The 16,225-nt window shown below is 41.7% G+C and overlaps 1 long non-coding RNA gene across 4 annotated transcripts; it reads right to left on the bottom strand.

Moving 5' to 3' along the window:
• Positions 1-693: 693 nt before the first annotated feature.
• LOC104913375 lies at positions 694-15,614 on the bottom strand. Of its 4 annotated transcripts, none has more exons than XR_004161490.1 (5): positions 7,813-15,614; positions 6,886-6,920; positions 5,437-5,574; positions 3,521-3,658; positions 694-3,183 (listed from the first exon to the last, which is right to left on the bottom strand). It is a non-coding gene; the product is annotated as an uncharacterized LOC104913375 (long non-coding RNA). The 4 variants fall into 4 exon arrangements; XR_004161489.1 differs by having other exon boundaries at positions 5,437-6,353; XR_004161488.1 differs by having other exon boundaries at positions 5,437-6,920.
• Between the last annotated feature and the right edge of the window lie 611 nt (positions 15,615-16,225).

Here is a 16,225-nt window from a genome sequence, read left to right on the forward strand (position 1 = left end):
GGCGCCGCCCGAAGCGACGAGGGACGAAAGGTGGACCGCAGCGCGCGGCCTCTAAGGGAGAGAAAGGGCAGGAAAAAGCGCCGCGCCGCCGGAAAGCAACATTGCGGCTGCGTGCGCGGCTCTGGTGCAAATGGCGGCGCGGGAGCGTTGCGTCACGTCACGTGACGTGCTGCCCTATGCAGAGCCGCTGCTGGGGCGGATGGCTTCCCGCGTTCGGGTTCCATCCGCACCTCGACTCCCCTCAGTGCCGAGAAATGAAACGGCAGCAAACAAATCGCTCGTGTAAATGCCGGCTTGGGCGCTTGAATGGAGAAAGGCTGTTTTCTGCTGTTTGTAACCTCACTGAAGCGCTTTTAAAAGGTGTTTTCGCACGCTGATTTTCTCCGGGCTGCCTTTAGGATGCCCTTGGCTTTGTGATGTGATGCACAGAGCATCACACGGGCAGCCGAACGCCGCGAGCCTTCAATTCCATCCCTCTGCTGATACGACAGGCGGGCGGGGCTGCTTGGCTTCGGTGTGAAATCCTGAGCTGCTGTGGTTTCCTTTGGGTGGGCGGGTTGAGGTCTCATTTAGAAAGCAAGCCGAGAACGACGCTAACGGGAGGAAATAAACCAAAGAAAAGCAAAAGAATGGGGCAGATCTGGGGGACTGTTCCCTGAGTTTGGAGAGTTCTGTGCTACTGACAAAACATGCAGTGTGGGTACAAATGCAGAGAGAACTGACTTCCCTACAGCTGTTCTTCCTTAAAGCACATCTTGCTCTCCATTAAAACAGCCTCTGTTTAAAACATCCAGTTTGAAGTACCAGAATACAGCAAATACCTTTTTTTTCCCCTACTCTCCCACTGTTCCATGAATTATTTATTCCAAATGTCTTTTCTCTAGGGACGTTTTCTGTTTGGAGACATTCTGTAAGTGGGTCTTTATTCCTTTTATAGTGTAAGGAAGCAGTTATTGTTTTGTTACCATTTACAGTAAGAACAAAAGATAATCTTAGTAATAACAATAAAAACACTGCCGTCCGAGTACAGCCATTTCAATACAGAATCATGTAATCTGGCAATCAAATCATATGGCTTACAGGAACAGAAAGACATTAGATGGTTACTGTATATGAATGCAGAATTTGAGCTGGGCTCGCTGGAGAAGAACGTTTGTAATTTATGCCCCTAAGCTACAGTCACTTGACAGCATCAATATTTTAGTTTCACATAAAAAAAAATAATTGTGCCAAATATTGATAAAAGTATTGTATTCCTATTTGCTACCATATAATAGGAGGATCTAATGCTTATTAAGCCATTAATTTTACGGATGAAGACAAGACCCCTACAGGAGTGTAATAAGTCAGAGAGACTATGAGGTCCCTTTTAAAAGATTTTCCTTAGAGAAACTGTTCTAAGAAGGGCAGAAGTACTGCCAAGGTACACCGAGTAATGGATTTGTTTTCCAAAACCAGAAAATCCGTTCCTTTCAGTAAAAAGCAGTTACACAGCACTGTGTGCAAAGTTCCTACGAAGAGCTGGCTCAGCACAGAGACATATTCTGAGCTGCAGGAAGAACACCTGTTGTCTAAGCAGGCTGTGTTTTCTGGAGGTGATCCCACAGCAATCACACTCAGTGGCAGTGGAGGAAGCTCATCACGCTGCTGGAAAAGGCTCTGAGTTGGTGGCGGCAGTCTGTAAGTTACACTGGATTAAATTTGATTGCATATTCTGAGGGTGTGCAGGATGAGACAGAGTTTTGGTTTGTGTGGGTTAGAAAGGATTCAGTCTTCTGGCAGCTGCTACAACATGTGCTTCCTAAAGAAGTAGTCTTCAAGGACATTACTCCTCACGCTGAAGTGCACATGAGAGAGAGGTGCTGGCACAGCATGAGTAAGAAAAAGGTCAGACTACACATAGATAAGATAGTCCACAATACAGCAGGTGTCAGGTCTCTGATATTTTAGAGTCTCCCATCCTACCTGAAAAAGTTTTGAAGAGCTCTGTTCTAGTCCACTGATTAATGTCTACAGAAAAGTTTCTTTCATTTTCTCAGTGTCTCTTTCCTACTACTGAGAAGTCCCTAACAAGACTTCTAGCACAGACAAGGAGCAGTCAAGCTTCACCTTTAAGAGATCTGCCCAAGCTGATGCTTATTTTCTTATACTGCACACAAAGCTATATAAGACAATCCCAGGATTATAACATTCTGTGGCTTTCTGGTGTTTGTTTTGTGCCACATAAAGGTGCAGAGTGGATATGCTGACACACTGCTCTGTGAAGCCTGGAGAAAACACCCTCATCATTCAGGGCTTTTTTAGGCTATCTCATCATCACTGAACTTAAGTTAATGACTTTAATGGATAAATGAGTTGGAATTAACCTGCTGATAATCAGAGATATTTCCCTCCCTAACTTGAACTCCTGCTGCATGTATTTTATGCTTTGGGTATGACTGGTCTGTCATACAGATGCTAAAGTATGTTTCACCACTGATTTCAAATGATCTGGAGACAGGCAAGTCATTTGCTGACACAGGAAGGCTCCAGCTGCCAAACTGTAGTTAGCAGGTAGCTCTGAGTAAGCAGCACTTCAGGGGTGACTTGGACAAGGCAATGAGAGCCTTCATTCATGAGCTGTCATCAAAACACTGCTAATAGCAACAACAGTCTGGGCTCTCCCATATCGATGTCCTGCAAAAACTGTATGGAAGTCACTCCAAGGTAAAAATGAAATAACTTTTGTGGCAAGTGCTATCAAGTAAAGCCTTAGTAATGTGCCCTCCTGTGCTCTTTATGGAGAACCTAGTACAGGTGCTACACGTGTGCTTATTCTTATTGGAGTCGGTGGAGGATTGCATCTTGTGTATGGCAGAGGGGAAGAGTATTTGGCTTAAGCACCTCTGCAGAGAGGGTAGAAACCTTAGCTCATACAGCCAGCCATGAGAAATACTTTAATTGCTTTTGCCATCGTGCAGACTTAACCAGTTCCTGTCACCATGTGTTGCCCAATGGCAATGAAAACAGTGCAAAGTTCTCCAGTTTAGCTGACTCATTTCAGTTACAAAGAATTCTTAGAGGAAATGTTTAGAGAACTCCTGTCATGTTCTGCAGAAGTGGGCGTCACCTCTTTGTGCCTTTCCATGCTATAAATGCTCTGGTCAGTAACTGAAACACATCCATGTTCTGTGGAAAAGGATCCTGACATGGTTAAAGAACAAAGAAAGAATTAATCTTAATCACACTATTGACAAGTACTTCTCGCCACCTTAGAAATAATCTGTAAAGCTGGCTTCCAGATGGGCTTATTTAAACTATTGCATTAACATAAAAATAACTTTTTAAAACAGGAAATGCCTGGCATCCATTGTGTTAGGTATTAGTACAGACTGAAGGGAAGCCAGTTCTAGGGAGACCTCAGTGGTTCAGACTTTCTGACTTCACTGCACTTCATAAAAATACTGGATCTTTAGGAGAAGCTTTACAAGACTGGAGAGCCCATTAGCACCGTAGGTGAATACTGATCACAATGTCCTACCTTGACAGCTGCAGTCCTCTAAATATTCTGCCATTACCGCCAGCCATAGAGAGTGAGAACAGAATCATCTTCCCAAAGAAAAGCAACCAGAAGAGCAGCATTTTATTTCCAGAATCTTCAAATAGTATATGGCTAATACTAGAAAAATACATACAGGCCAGTTAGGCTGTGATGTTACAGGAAATGTATGGAGCATACATTAGTGTGACTTTACAATATCCCAGCTCACACAGCCAAGCTTGGCTGCGTATTACATGCTTTCTAGTCACTGAAAATTTGTAGAAAAAGTGAATATCCCTCACTATTCTATGTCTTTTAGCCAATATTTTGTAGCTGTATCCCCATCTTGGAGTATGAATGAAACTGTTTTTGTTTTTAATCATGGAGTTATTATCTAAGTAACCGAACATGGTGACTTTCCTTAAAATAAGCATATTTTGCTCTGAGATCAGAGCATCTCCATGCAGCATGTCTGCACTGGTTTTCTACGGAGCTAAAGGCAGCTTGTTGTCTAGCAGCCTTCTAAACTAAATAACAAAACTGGGACTTGAAACTCAAAGACGATGAGAAATCAGAAGATGATTGTTCAGGAATTCAAATATATTAAATCCAGTAAATTAGCAAGCTTTCAGCCTGTCACGAAAAGCAGCAATAGATGACAAAGGCAAAATCAGGATTATTTTCAATACCTGAGGAGCCCACAAAACCACACTTGCAATAGTGAATTATGTTGCAAAATCTGACAGTGCTTGTTTACTCCAAATAGAAACTGTCAATATTTTAAGAGCCAAACAAGAAACATCAGCTCATATAAATAGTATCTGGAAATGTCACATAGCATGAAGTGACTGCAGAGCAGGCATGAAGATGTATGTTTTTACTTGCACCTTTGGAGTTCAAACATCAAGTATTTATATCCAAATAATTACAAATATTGTTGAGGAACATCTGAAGAACTGCAGCGCTGCTACAGCTTGAGCTGGTATGAAACTCAGGCAGTAGACACTTCAGAAGAACACAGCAGACAGCCCAGGATTTGCAAGGCAAAGTTCATCAGATCGTGCAGGCTTTCTTACCAGTTACAGAGTCGTTTACGAGAAATGTGCAGGGTGAAAGTGAAAGGTGCAGACTGGTTTCTTTTCATGTATGTATCTCTCTATTTTGGCTATACTTGTATCTTGCTTCTTTTAAAACACAATACAGCAATTACTAGCAAACAGACCTCTCATGTAGATTAGATGTTTTCACTTTCATTGTTTACATAAATGTTTAAGCAGAAGGAGAATTTGTTCTCCTGTTTTAACCTATGCTTTGACTGAGACCCTGCTTTATTTGCGTTCTGGTGCCTCTGACTCTCCCTTTGCTGGGAATTCAGGGGTTTTGATCCACTTCAGACCATGAGGACCCAGCAGTCACCAGTGGGAGTAAGGAGGCTGAAGTGCAGTCAGTAGAGCTTTCACACTCTGTTAATTGATGCAGTCCCTTTTATACTCACTTCTGTATGTCAAGTAATTGGGTGAACATCTCCTTTGGGTGCCAAAAGTATTCTCCAGACCCTCTTTTTTTTTTTTCCCCCCTCCATTATTAACTATGGGGAAAACCATTTTGTTAACTAAAGTTAACCATGCTGATTAAAGGAATTTATATTTCAGGGCAGACTTTTTAAAATGCAAGCAGGCTGGCCCCAATCACTTCCCAGTTCCACCTTTCCTGGTAAAATTAAGTATTTGTGTATGGGTTAGATTCAACATATATAATGTATATAGAGGTCATAAAAAACATTGGCTGGCTCAGCCTTCCTTGGTTTTAAGAACTTGCAGAATCAAGAATAAGAATAAGGAAGAAAAGTCCTTATTAAGAAAGCCTAAAGTTCATACTCAGGAGTGAGCATTTAAATAGTGGCACATTTTACTCACAGGTGGCAGTGTTCACTCAATGCCCTTTTTGCTTGAAGCTGCTTTCTCTTCTGTTTCTTATAAATGTAATTGTACCATCCTGCATTCTTGCTGGACACATCAGCTGGAGAAAACAAATTCCAACCAAAGGAAATGGAACTGAAAGTAATTAGAGCATCTTTTAAATTCACCCTGCAAAATTAATGTGTAAAACAGATAATTTCTGTCTAAAGGCTGCATTTTCCACCCTAAAACTATAGCTACACCAGTGCTTCTGTAATCTTTATCACACAGCTGTGGAGTGTTACTCACTAATAATTGTAAAGACTTGCAAAGTCAGGAGAGACTGTGTTGTTCTTACAGTGAGGGGAACGCTTAAGTTTCTGTTCTTGAATTCAAAGGAATTTGCATGTTTTGCAAGTTGCAATTTACATTATCTTGAAATTGAAATCTCTGATCTGTAATCATGCATTAAGCTACATGAAATTCCTGGTACATGAGTAAGAGAGGATTTATTATTGCTTTGTTGTTTCATTAGTGTAAAACAACAGATGCTTTAGGAGAAATGCTTTAATTTTTTCCAGTAGCCATCTCTCATCCAAGCATGTACTGAACAATGAGTTTCCATCGTGGCTTTCCTTTGCTGTGTTTTATTCACAGTTATACTATCTTCAAGTGTCTAAATATACAGCACCTCATTTTAATAGCTCAAATGTCCTATCTTCTTGTGGCAGCTCTAAGTAGGCAGACTGTGCATTTCAGAAGGTGAGAAAGGGAAGGGGCAGGTTCCATGTAGGCAAGCCCTGGTTGGCCATCCTGTTCTGGTGGAAGGGAGCTGCTGCCTCCACTTCCCAGATTTTACCAAGTGCTACAGCTTGAATTGATGCAGTTTGGCTCTGTGGAAGCAGGTTAGCTGTGATCATGGAAATATAAGGTTCCTGTGAAGGTGAGATGAGACATCTATAACGCAATTGCAAACCACAAAAGCTCTGAACTTTGTCTAAGCTTGGCCAAATGCCTCAGGAGGAAGGAGAGCTTCCCCGCTCCCCACTATAGAGCAGTCTCTGATTATGCTCTGCTTCTTTTTTTTCTTTCTTTCTTTTCTTCCTTCATTGCTCATGGACCCTACAATAAAACTATCTTTTTCACTCTGCTGCAGTTATCAAGAAACATATGACTTAAAACCTGGGAGGCAATGCAGCTGCATATTTCAGCAGACAGGAAATACTGCACTCACAAAACATCGCAAACACATAACTAGGACTACTTCTACTTCAGCAGCAGCTTTGGTCCTGTGCAGAGTTAGATGCAAGTTCTAAGCACAAGTTCGGTTTTTTAACTTCCCCAGAACTTCTTTCTGGGCCAAACCTGTTGTTAGTTTTAGCATTTATTGGCTACTGTAGCTAACTCACTTAATACGAATACTCACGACTACTCACTTAAACTCGCTAGGATACAAGTTGTACTTACAGTATATTCCAGGAAACTTTAGCTCACATTTTCATCTGAAATACAATTACATACAAAGTATTAACATAAGACACAAATGCATTATGTTTTTCTTTATCTACAATTCTTTATTACAATTTGATCTTTATAGGACCACTGTCACTATTTTTGCAAACTGAAAAAAAATCTCATCCCTTCAGTGTATTCATTAGAAACATTTTCTTTCAATCATCTTTTAAATCCACCAGTTTTATCCAGTAGTTGACCAGTGAGATCACTCGAGAATTCAGGCTTAGATCCCTTCCTGGCACCAAGGGACTCAAGCACATACTTGTCAAGCTCATTTTGAAGAGATGACCTTGCCACAAGCTGATAGAAGTAAGCACTCTATGGTCTTGTGAATTCACTTTAGTGCACAAAAAGGCATTCTAGAGCCACTGAGCTACAGACAGAAAGAATGGGACTGTCCTTTAAGCCTGCAGGTTTAGGCATTGATTTGAGAGAGATGAGGCACTGAGTCCTGGCTCAACTTCAAATACCACTTATGTACTTTGTCTAATAACTGCTTAAAGAACAGTATTTAACAGGACTCAGAGGAGACACCAGAAATTCAGTATTTCCCATTCATAAGTGAGTGCTCAAGCTGTTAGGCTCTGAGTCTCCGTTGGCTAACAAATATTCCTCCTTTCCTTTCATTGAGAAGAGAACTCTGCTTAGCAGTTAGGACACCTTCCAGAAAGGGGAGGACTCAAAGTTTGACTGTCATCATGCTAAGTGGGGCAGAAATCCCAGTTTTCCATACACTGATCACCTGCCCCAGCAACATTCGCTCAGCTTGCTTGATTTTTTAGACTGCCATTCTTAGAAGACCTGATTTTGAAAAACAGAACTCTCTAAACCTTTGATTAATGTGTGTGAGCTCAAGAGGGATAAATGTTTCAGACTTACCTCTGTAGGCAATAATTCCTTACTGGCTGTTAGCATGGCATGCTGGCTACTTTGGATCTGCTTTCAGAGAAACTCAGCTCTCCATGTACACTGCAGAGGTCCACAAAACTGGTCCAACGCCTTATCTCAGGAGCTTCACAATTCTATGCTCAGTGTTGTGGCAAATCTCTTTTCTGGCTTTTAGCCTAATTAATTAAAATAAGGTCACCAGACAGTCTGTTTTAGAACAGGGCTTAAAACCATGTCTTTTTAGTTCTAATTTAGTGACTAGATTGTCTTCCCTTGCCAGGCCTGCTTCCCAATCTGTAATTAAAAGGATGGCCCCTGCAAAAGGCTTTGTCATACACAAACAAAAAGCGTGGTTCAAACAGCAGTTAGTATTGTTTTTCACCTAGTGAACTTCCTTTGTCACGCTTAGAGACAAGCAAAGCAGGTCTTCAAAGTTTGAATGGCCCTGGAAAAGCATATCTACTTCTGGGATTCATATTTTTTTATTTCCTGTACTGGCATATTATGTAAGTACATTCTGATTGCATCCAATGAGATCATTGGCAAAAGATGTAAATAATACATAAGAGAAACAATGGGAGTGAAGAAAGTGGACACAGTTGAGAAGAATTTAGATGATAAAATAGCGGGATGCCAGATTGACTGAATACTCACTCAGATGTAGGGACCTGAACATATTTGCAGTGACCACCCCAACTCTTATTTGAATCTCAACCCATGGGATAATAATAGGTAATAGAAAGGCAGTAATGTTCTTCTGAACTCAGCCTGTACCTATTTTGTCAATAATGAACTGTAATGCTTTTACTGGATGTCTTCAGCATGCAGGGATGAAAACATGATGGTTCCATCCAGCAGAGGGGGCTTGCCAGCAAGTTTTTTTTGAATACAAATCCAAGTGATTTCTTTGGAAACTGAGTGATATTGTAACTAAACTGACTTTTATAGGAACTTGCATAGTATTAAAGATAAAAGCAGAACTTCCTGTGAACAAGAGACACAAATATAAACAGACGGAATACAAACTGAGTGTCTTTCTGGTTAACTTTGTTTCCCTTTCTTTTCATTGTGGCTTTCCTATTTCACCAGAAAGCCCTCTCAGTTATAGCTGACAGGCACAGTGCACAAGAAAAAAAGGTTTTTCTCCTAATTTCTTTGAAAATCTGAGTTCAAGTTCCTATTAAATCTGTCCCTGCAAACTACTTCATCATATGTACAAGAGAAAAACAGAGGAAGATGTTAAGGGAAGCTCAAGATGGAAAGTTTTCCAAGCCATCACAGAGCTGTGAATTGAAAGGCATGACATGTCATCCAGGGTTCAGACACTGTTACTGAATTATTTTAGGCCACATGGAATTTTAAACTGGCAACCTCACAATATGGTGAGTCCAAAAGAGTGCATGTAATTCAGAGTCATGGTGTAAAGAAGCCCATTCCAAGTTAAAGCTTAATGTCAAGTTGCACACAGCGTTAAGACAAAAGAACGCCACAAATTAAAAATGGGCTGGCTAGTCTTCTGGCAGAATTCCTTTTATTTCATGGTTAATTGGCCCCAAACCTGTTTCTTTGCTCTGTTTCCATTCACTCAGAAAAAAAGTGCAGGCAGGTGCATGTGCTTGAATACTTGGGAATTTCACTAACTTCATTATTTCTTATGAAGAGAGTGAGCACTTGAATGGCACTGCTGAGTGCCGCTCAAAATCTGATTCTTTTATCTCTATGGGGAACTAGCTGGCAGTTTTAATGACTCTGGCAGAGGTAATTATTTTCATCTCTGTGGCTCCAGATTCTAGTAAAGGAAACATTGACAGTGATGTTGCCCTAAAGTAACCTGAAGTAAAATGCACCCCAGAGGTAGCAGAAGGTGCAGATGACTCACCGCGGCTGATAGGGTGCAATGCTCTCCCTCACCGACATGAGCACGGGCCGTCCCAGCACAGCAGCAGTCATTGCGCCTCGCAGGAATGCAGGTGGGTGCAGCACTGTGCAGCAGCCCAGGCTCTGCCTACTCACCCAACTCCGGTCATTCTGGTAAGCTCTTCTCAGAAAGCAGGATCTCGGCAGCCGCTCTGTGTTTGTGGGGTACTGGGACTGCTACCCACGTGGCCCAGAAATTTTCCTTAAGTGCTAATATACTTAAAAAAGGAGTGTGTGGGGGAAGAGGAGAAGTAGAATTCGAGTCACTCGGTGAAATAAGATTCAGAAATTAGAATTTCTGCGTGGAAGTGGATGTACTGTGCTCACAGTCTATATCACTGTATTCCTGATAGAAGAAAGTGCTGAACTACAAGGGCTCTGGCAGTGTTTGCCCTCAGGCCCCCAACCAGGAGCCAGGCACTCCCAGTGCTGCCTCCCTTCTCACTGCCCTTTGCCAACCGCTGCATCCCTCACCTCTGCCCTCTGCCCCTTCCTGGTGCCAGCTTGGGTATCTCCTCCTCAGGGACTCTAGGTGAAAACCCTGACTCTTGCTTTTGAGTTTGGAGCATTTCAAAACATACCAAACCCTCCACAAGTCACAGCTGTGAGAGCAGCAAAAGATTTCTTGTCTGAGGAGCAGCAACTCTGTAGTGGCTTTCATCAAACAGAATGAACTGCATAGCACTGTTGTGTGCCCTACTGGAGGGGACTGAGGAAAAGAGGATAAAAGTGGGTTGTTTTGGGAATCACAGGATCACAGAATCATAGGGGTTGGAAGGGACCTCCAGAGATCATCGAGTCCAACCCCCGATTTGCAAGAAAAAAATGAATCCACTTAGATGTTAATGACCTGAGTCAAAGCACAAGGAGCCTGCACTTCCCAGAAAGGAAGTTCAGTAACGGAACCATAGATATGCTTCAGATGCTAAGTGGAAAACTGGAGAAGGTAGATGATTCTCAGAACAAAAACCAAAACTGTCTGAAGTATACGTTAATGGAGACAGAGAAAGAAAGTAAAAGACGGAGAGCATGTTGAAAGTAAAAGAAGTGTTAAAGAGTAAAAGGGTATCAAGCAGAAAATTCAGGAAGCAATTAATAAACAGCAGGCTGGAAGGCAGAGAAAAGCAGAGTGGAGTAAATTTTTAAATCTGGGACACTGGAATTTGTTCATGCAAGAGAAAGGTCAGATGGGGACAGAGTCCCAGTAGAATTGTGGAAGCCAATACAGAATTAGCTGAGATTAACACAGGATGAAAAAAAAAAAAGAAAAAAGAAAAAAACAAAAGGAGAATTAGGAATAAGAATGTGAGCTGGAGGAGATGAGACAGGCTAGAAATGAGAGAAGAAAAAATGAAGCAACAGAATAAATACTGCATGGGAAAAGGAAGGGAAAACAGAATAGCCCAATCTAGCTTAGCTGATGGGAACTGCAAATCTCTCAGATTTGCTTTATTAATTGCCAATGCTAAGTGTAAAGCTTGGTGGGTACAGAACTTTTTGCATACAGAGGCAACCATCTGCACGGGTTCAAAACGGACTAAAGGAAGTGTTATCTTAAATGACAGAGACATATCAAAGCTATGAATCCAGAGGAATAAGGGGATGACATTTGACAGCTTCAAATATTCATGGGCAGGTGAGACCCTAGATGCTGCTGACCTAGAAACTACTCAGCATTGCTCTTGCTGTTATTTTGCCAAGGGTGTGGCTTCTTCCAGCTTGGATCATCTTTCTGAAGATGCTAACTCTTTGAAGGAACAGTATGGACATTAGAAAATGCATTATAACCAAGTACTTAATCACCTCCCTCCAATTCAGCATATTCACACTTTAAAACAAAAAAGTCATTCTTCAGTCTTCTTGTACATAAAAGGAAAGCAATAAAAACTTCACTTTCAGGCCACCAAGAGATGCATGTAAGAACCATTTAAACTCTTAATGGAAATCCTAAGAACTTTCACATGAAGATCTAACAAGAATCCAAGCAGACAGGCATGGGTGACTGCCAGTTTCACAAGAAGTTCCAGCAGTCTTGCTTTTCTACAATAAGATCGTTACTTTAAGAGAACAAAAATACTGGGCCATACTGTCAGGTTTTTCTCCTCCATGGATGAATAGAGCCCCTCTTGACATGGTGCAAAAAGAGAAGTAGAAATACCCAGCTAGAAAGGGTGTCTGTGCTGAGTTCCCAGTGACTGCAATGGCTGAGTCACAGTGGGTTCTTGGACATGCAGGGGAGTTTTGGCAGGAAACCGCCTACCACTGTATTTACAGCTCCACTTCAGCTACGCCATTCGACTCAGCTCAGTACATGATTTTTATCACTCTGGATGTTGGGGACGCATTTGCACAGAAACACTTTCCAAAAGGCCACATGTGTTCAGTGTTGGATTTTGGTGAGGTTTCCACATATTAACTTCAGATGGAAGAAGTACTTCCCCTTCTATCCTTTTACCCTCAGTACAAAGTAACTTTTCTCCATCGGCTCTGATGTCTTTAAGTCATAGCCGTCATGCACGCATGTTTTTCATTGCTGAACTCTGTCATGTTTTCATAGGATATACTGTACCAGCATAGGCACCTACAGTAGCACATCAAGCACATGGAGACAGAGTCCTGCCCTAGCATAGAGCAAACTGTCCTCTGGCAATTAAAGTAATGAAACAATAAGAAGCTTGTATCAAAAAAACACGCTGCAACTCTAGCAAAGCTTCTTTTTATACCTTTCTTCTTTGTAAAGCATAGTCTTATCTATAGAAAGCTATGTTAATAAGATAGTAATTGCAAATTCTAGCACTTGAAGGCTGCAAGAGGCCTTCCTTGTCTTTTCCTGCAACCTTTGTCCTAGTTTTGCGAAAGAGTTTAGATCACACATTTCACTAGCACCCCTATGTCACTCAGCACACAGATATGTGAGTGGGCAGATTTCAGGTTGCATGTACAAATGTAAATCTGATATTGCCCAATTTTTCAGTTTTAGATTTTGTAAGCACGTAGCATCCATCAGCAGAGCCTTTGCACCTGGGTGCAGGACAGGAGGCAGGTCATAGTGTGTGCTGTGCAGAAGTACAAACTGCTAATTAAGAGAACACTAATTACCCTTGGGAACAGTGGTGGGGTGTTTGTGCAGGTGTGGGGGACCTGCTTACGTTCACAGAGGGCTCCCTGGCAGAGCACTCTCAGTCCATGACAGCTCTACAGCCCAAACCCTCCGAGTGACATTCCCAAACCTGCTGCTTTTGCACAAGCCAAAGTCCTGGAAAATGGGGCCAGGAGCATGTATACAGACAAGAAAATACTTCAGCTGGACCCAGTCTACAGAAAAGTTAATGCAAATTAAAACCAGCCACAGGACTGCTGGGGAGCTGCCAGCTCCCACTTTTAGTGCTGCAAAGTTAAGGAGAGTGAAGTGAGAGGGAAGCCTCGTTGGGCTGTTCCTAATGGCCAGCAGAAGCAGTCAGTTCCTTCCAGCATTGTGTGGGTCTCTGCTACAAAGCAGCGATTGCCTTAGCAATCTATGTTGGCAAATTTGGGCACTTAAGTACTTCTTATGCTGCACCACACGCTGCTTGTAGCTGACGTTTTAGAAACAGAATCAGCTCTAGCCCTGCCTTCAACTACACGCTCAAGAGATCATCATACGCAGAGCAGAGAAAGGATGCTGAATGAATCACAGGAGACAACCTGCTGGCCAGAAATGTGCAGGCTGTACCATTCTTGGTATTTTAGGCAGCAGGTCTGTCACACGCAGACGATTCATTATGGTCTGACTAAACTGAATGAATGCCGTGCTGTGAAAACCAATGGGTGTACCTCCTTGGTGTGAAGACAGTATTTGTATTTCCACTCCCTCCAAATCGTTCCCCTCCTACCTGTCTGTCATGACCAAAACCACATGTTGGCACAAGCTTAGCAGAAAGTAACCACACTCTGACCTGCCTGCCACCCGCTAGTGGAAACTGGGAATTCACGGGAATTGAGGGAACTGGAGGCAGTTCACATGAGTTACACTCTTGGTACCACAATTTATCTTCAAGTTGATATTTTAGAGTTTCATATATGTTGTTCAGTTTCCCTGAAGTTAACCTTTACGGAAAAAAAAAAAAAGAAAGAAAGAAAGAAAAACCCGCAGTCTTTCAGGGGGATCAGAAACCAATTTCAGGAAGCACTATCAACTTTGATGGTAAATGCAGCCACTGAAAGTAAATGCATTCTTCTGCGTGTGTGTACTGGATTAATATTTTTACTGAGTTTCATACAGAAACAGAGAAGAAAAACTGCAGAATGCTATTCCAGCACACTGCTGGAATACTACAGTGCTATTTATTGCAGACTTGTCAGGAGTTGAGTGACTGTCAGTGTGGTCCGTGAGGAAGCAAGAAGCTTGAACCAGTTGAGATGCTTTTTCCAGCCCTGACACCTGCGACCCTTCCTTGGCAGCAATTGATGGCTATGGGAAGTGAAACAGGACAGTTTAACTCACAAAATAAGGGGAAAATACGTGAGAAAAGTCAGGATGAAGGCAGGAAACTGGAGGGAGCTGCGTGGTATCCTTTCAGCTAATTCAAAATTGGTATTTAGAAGTGAGCTTCAAATATCTGTGTTTTTCATCTCTTCAAAAATAAGCTATTTTTAGCTTTGAAGTGGTCTGGAGCACACTGCTCTGGTCTGGATGTAAGTCTACTTTTCCATTTTGCTAAGAACATCTGCTTGGTGATCCTCGTCACAATGCTACTCGCAGCACTTCGGATGCTGAGGTCAAGCCTGACATGAAGACACAATGTTTGACCAGGAGATGGTCCCAAAGCACTTGCATCCCATCCCTTCTAAGAAACCAGAACAAACTACAGAACAAAATCCTGTATCTTTTTGGATGAAGAACAATATTCCTGAGAAACATCCTAGGATCACAGACCCTCTGCTGTTGTTACTCAGTTTATGTACTATTTTAACTAGACATTTTCTGAAGTGCTTTGATGAAGCTCCTGACAAGCCTTTAGCAAAGAAATCTAATGTCATGAAATATTTCCTCCCGACCAAAGCAAGGACTTTATATGGACTGGGGAGGATACTGGAATGTTTTTAATGTATCCTGAAATTCTGGGTCTCTGGCAGGCCTCTGATGCCAAGAAATACCATAAGAATGTGCAGGATATTACCTGTAAGTGCTCCACCTCTGCTATGTGAAGTCATGGCATTGTATGAGCATTAGAAAGAGCTCTCCTTGACTGACTGGAAAATCCATATTCCCTGTTAGTATTTTAACCTTTCCCCGTAGACATAGGGAGAGAAGATGTTAACCTATTTATATGGGAAATCATTAGAAAGAGCACAAGATTTAAATTCACATTCATCAGTTTATTGGGATTTCTTGGTATTATTGTACTAGGTGCTTAATTGCATCTGTTTGCCTATAGCAATTCTCAATGGAAATAGCCCCATTACTTGACACTAGAAGAATTATATCAGGGATACATGGATCATTCTGTATGGAATTAAAGCCAGAAAGTCATGTACAATATTTTTGGCACCACTGCAGAAACTGAGAGGTTACTCAGGCCATGCTCTGAGTCAAGGTATGAGACAGGGTAAGAACAGGACAGCTGGAGCAAAGAACTAAATACAGGGAAAAATCTAAACTGTCTGCATACAAGAATATCCCCAGCCACCTTACCAAAAGTTTTTCTGTAAGTAAGGTTGTCTTAGAATGACTTGTTGAGGTCATCACGCGTTACTACTGGCATGGTTTATAAGTTTCTGAAGGTCACCTTGGCAAACTCAATTTGATTTGTATGGTTAAGCCTAATGCTTTCCCTAGACTCACTGTAAGAAAATTTGGCAGTATTTTGACATTGTTATGAACTGAAATAAATTTACAATTAAAATACACTAGGAAAGAAATAGACTTATAGTCTGTAAGACAGCTGGTAACAGGACTTCTCACAGAGTCAGAGGTCAAACCTGCCCTTGCAAGCAAGTCACCATGGACGTCACCCCTCCCAACAATAGCAATTGAGTGAGATGACTACAGAGCTCCTAGAGGAGCCCTCCAAGCTGGGCACTCTTCCTACTTTCATATTCTCAGTTGCCTAACTTACTGAGAGGCCTGAATGCTATGTTACACTAATTTTACATAACATAGTATTTCTTCTTAATCCATGAGCATTTGAGAAGAGGGCTGTATCTAACTAGCATAGATCTTTCTAAAGTTAGAGAATGCTTCACTAATATGTTTGGATGGAATTTTTGATTTACAACCTTAATTACAGATGCCAAAAGTTCTACATTTAAAGGACTTTTATATCAGAGATTGCCAGCTGACTCTCAAGAAATTCCTAGAAATTCTGCTGGAGATGGAATATGATGGAGCTAATCTTGTTGAGTCCACAAGTAAAACTGGCCAAGGTTTGCAGTCAGTCAGTCTGGGGAAGGAGGATGTCTGGATAAAAAAAAATCCTATTCTTTTTTCACATGAGTAGTTATGGTG

The sequence above is a fragment of the Meleagris gallopavo genome, chromosome 16 (assembly GCF_000146605.3).
Source record: "Meleagris gallopavo isolate NT-WF06-2002-E0010 breed Aviagen turkey brand Nicholas breeding stock chromosome 16, Turkey_5.1, whole genome shotgun sequence".
Taxonomy (NCBI): domain Eukaryota; kingdom Metazoa; phylum Chordata; class Aves; order Galliformes; family Phasianidae; genus Meleagris; species Meleagris gallopavo.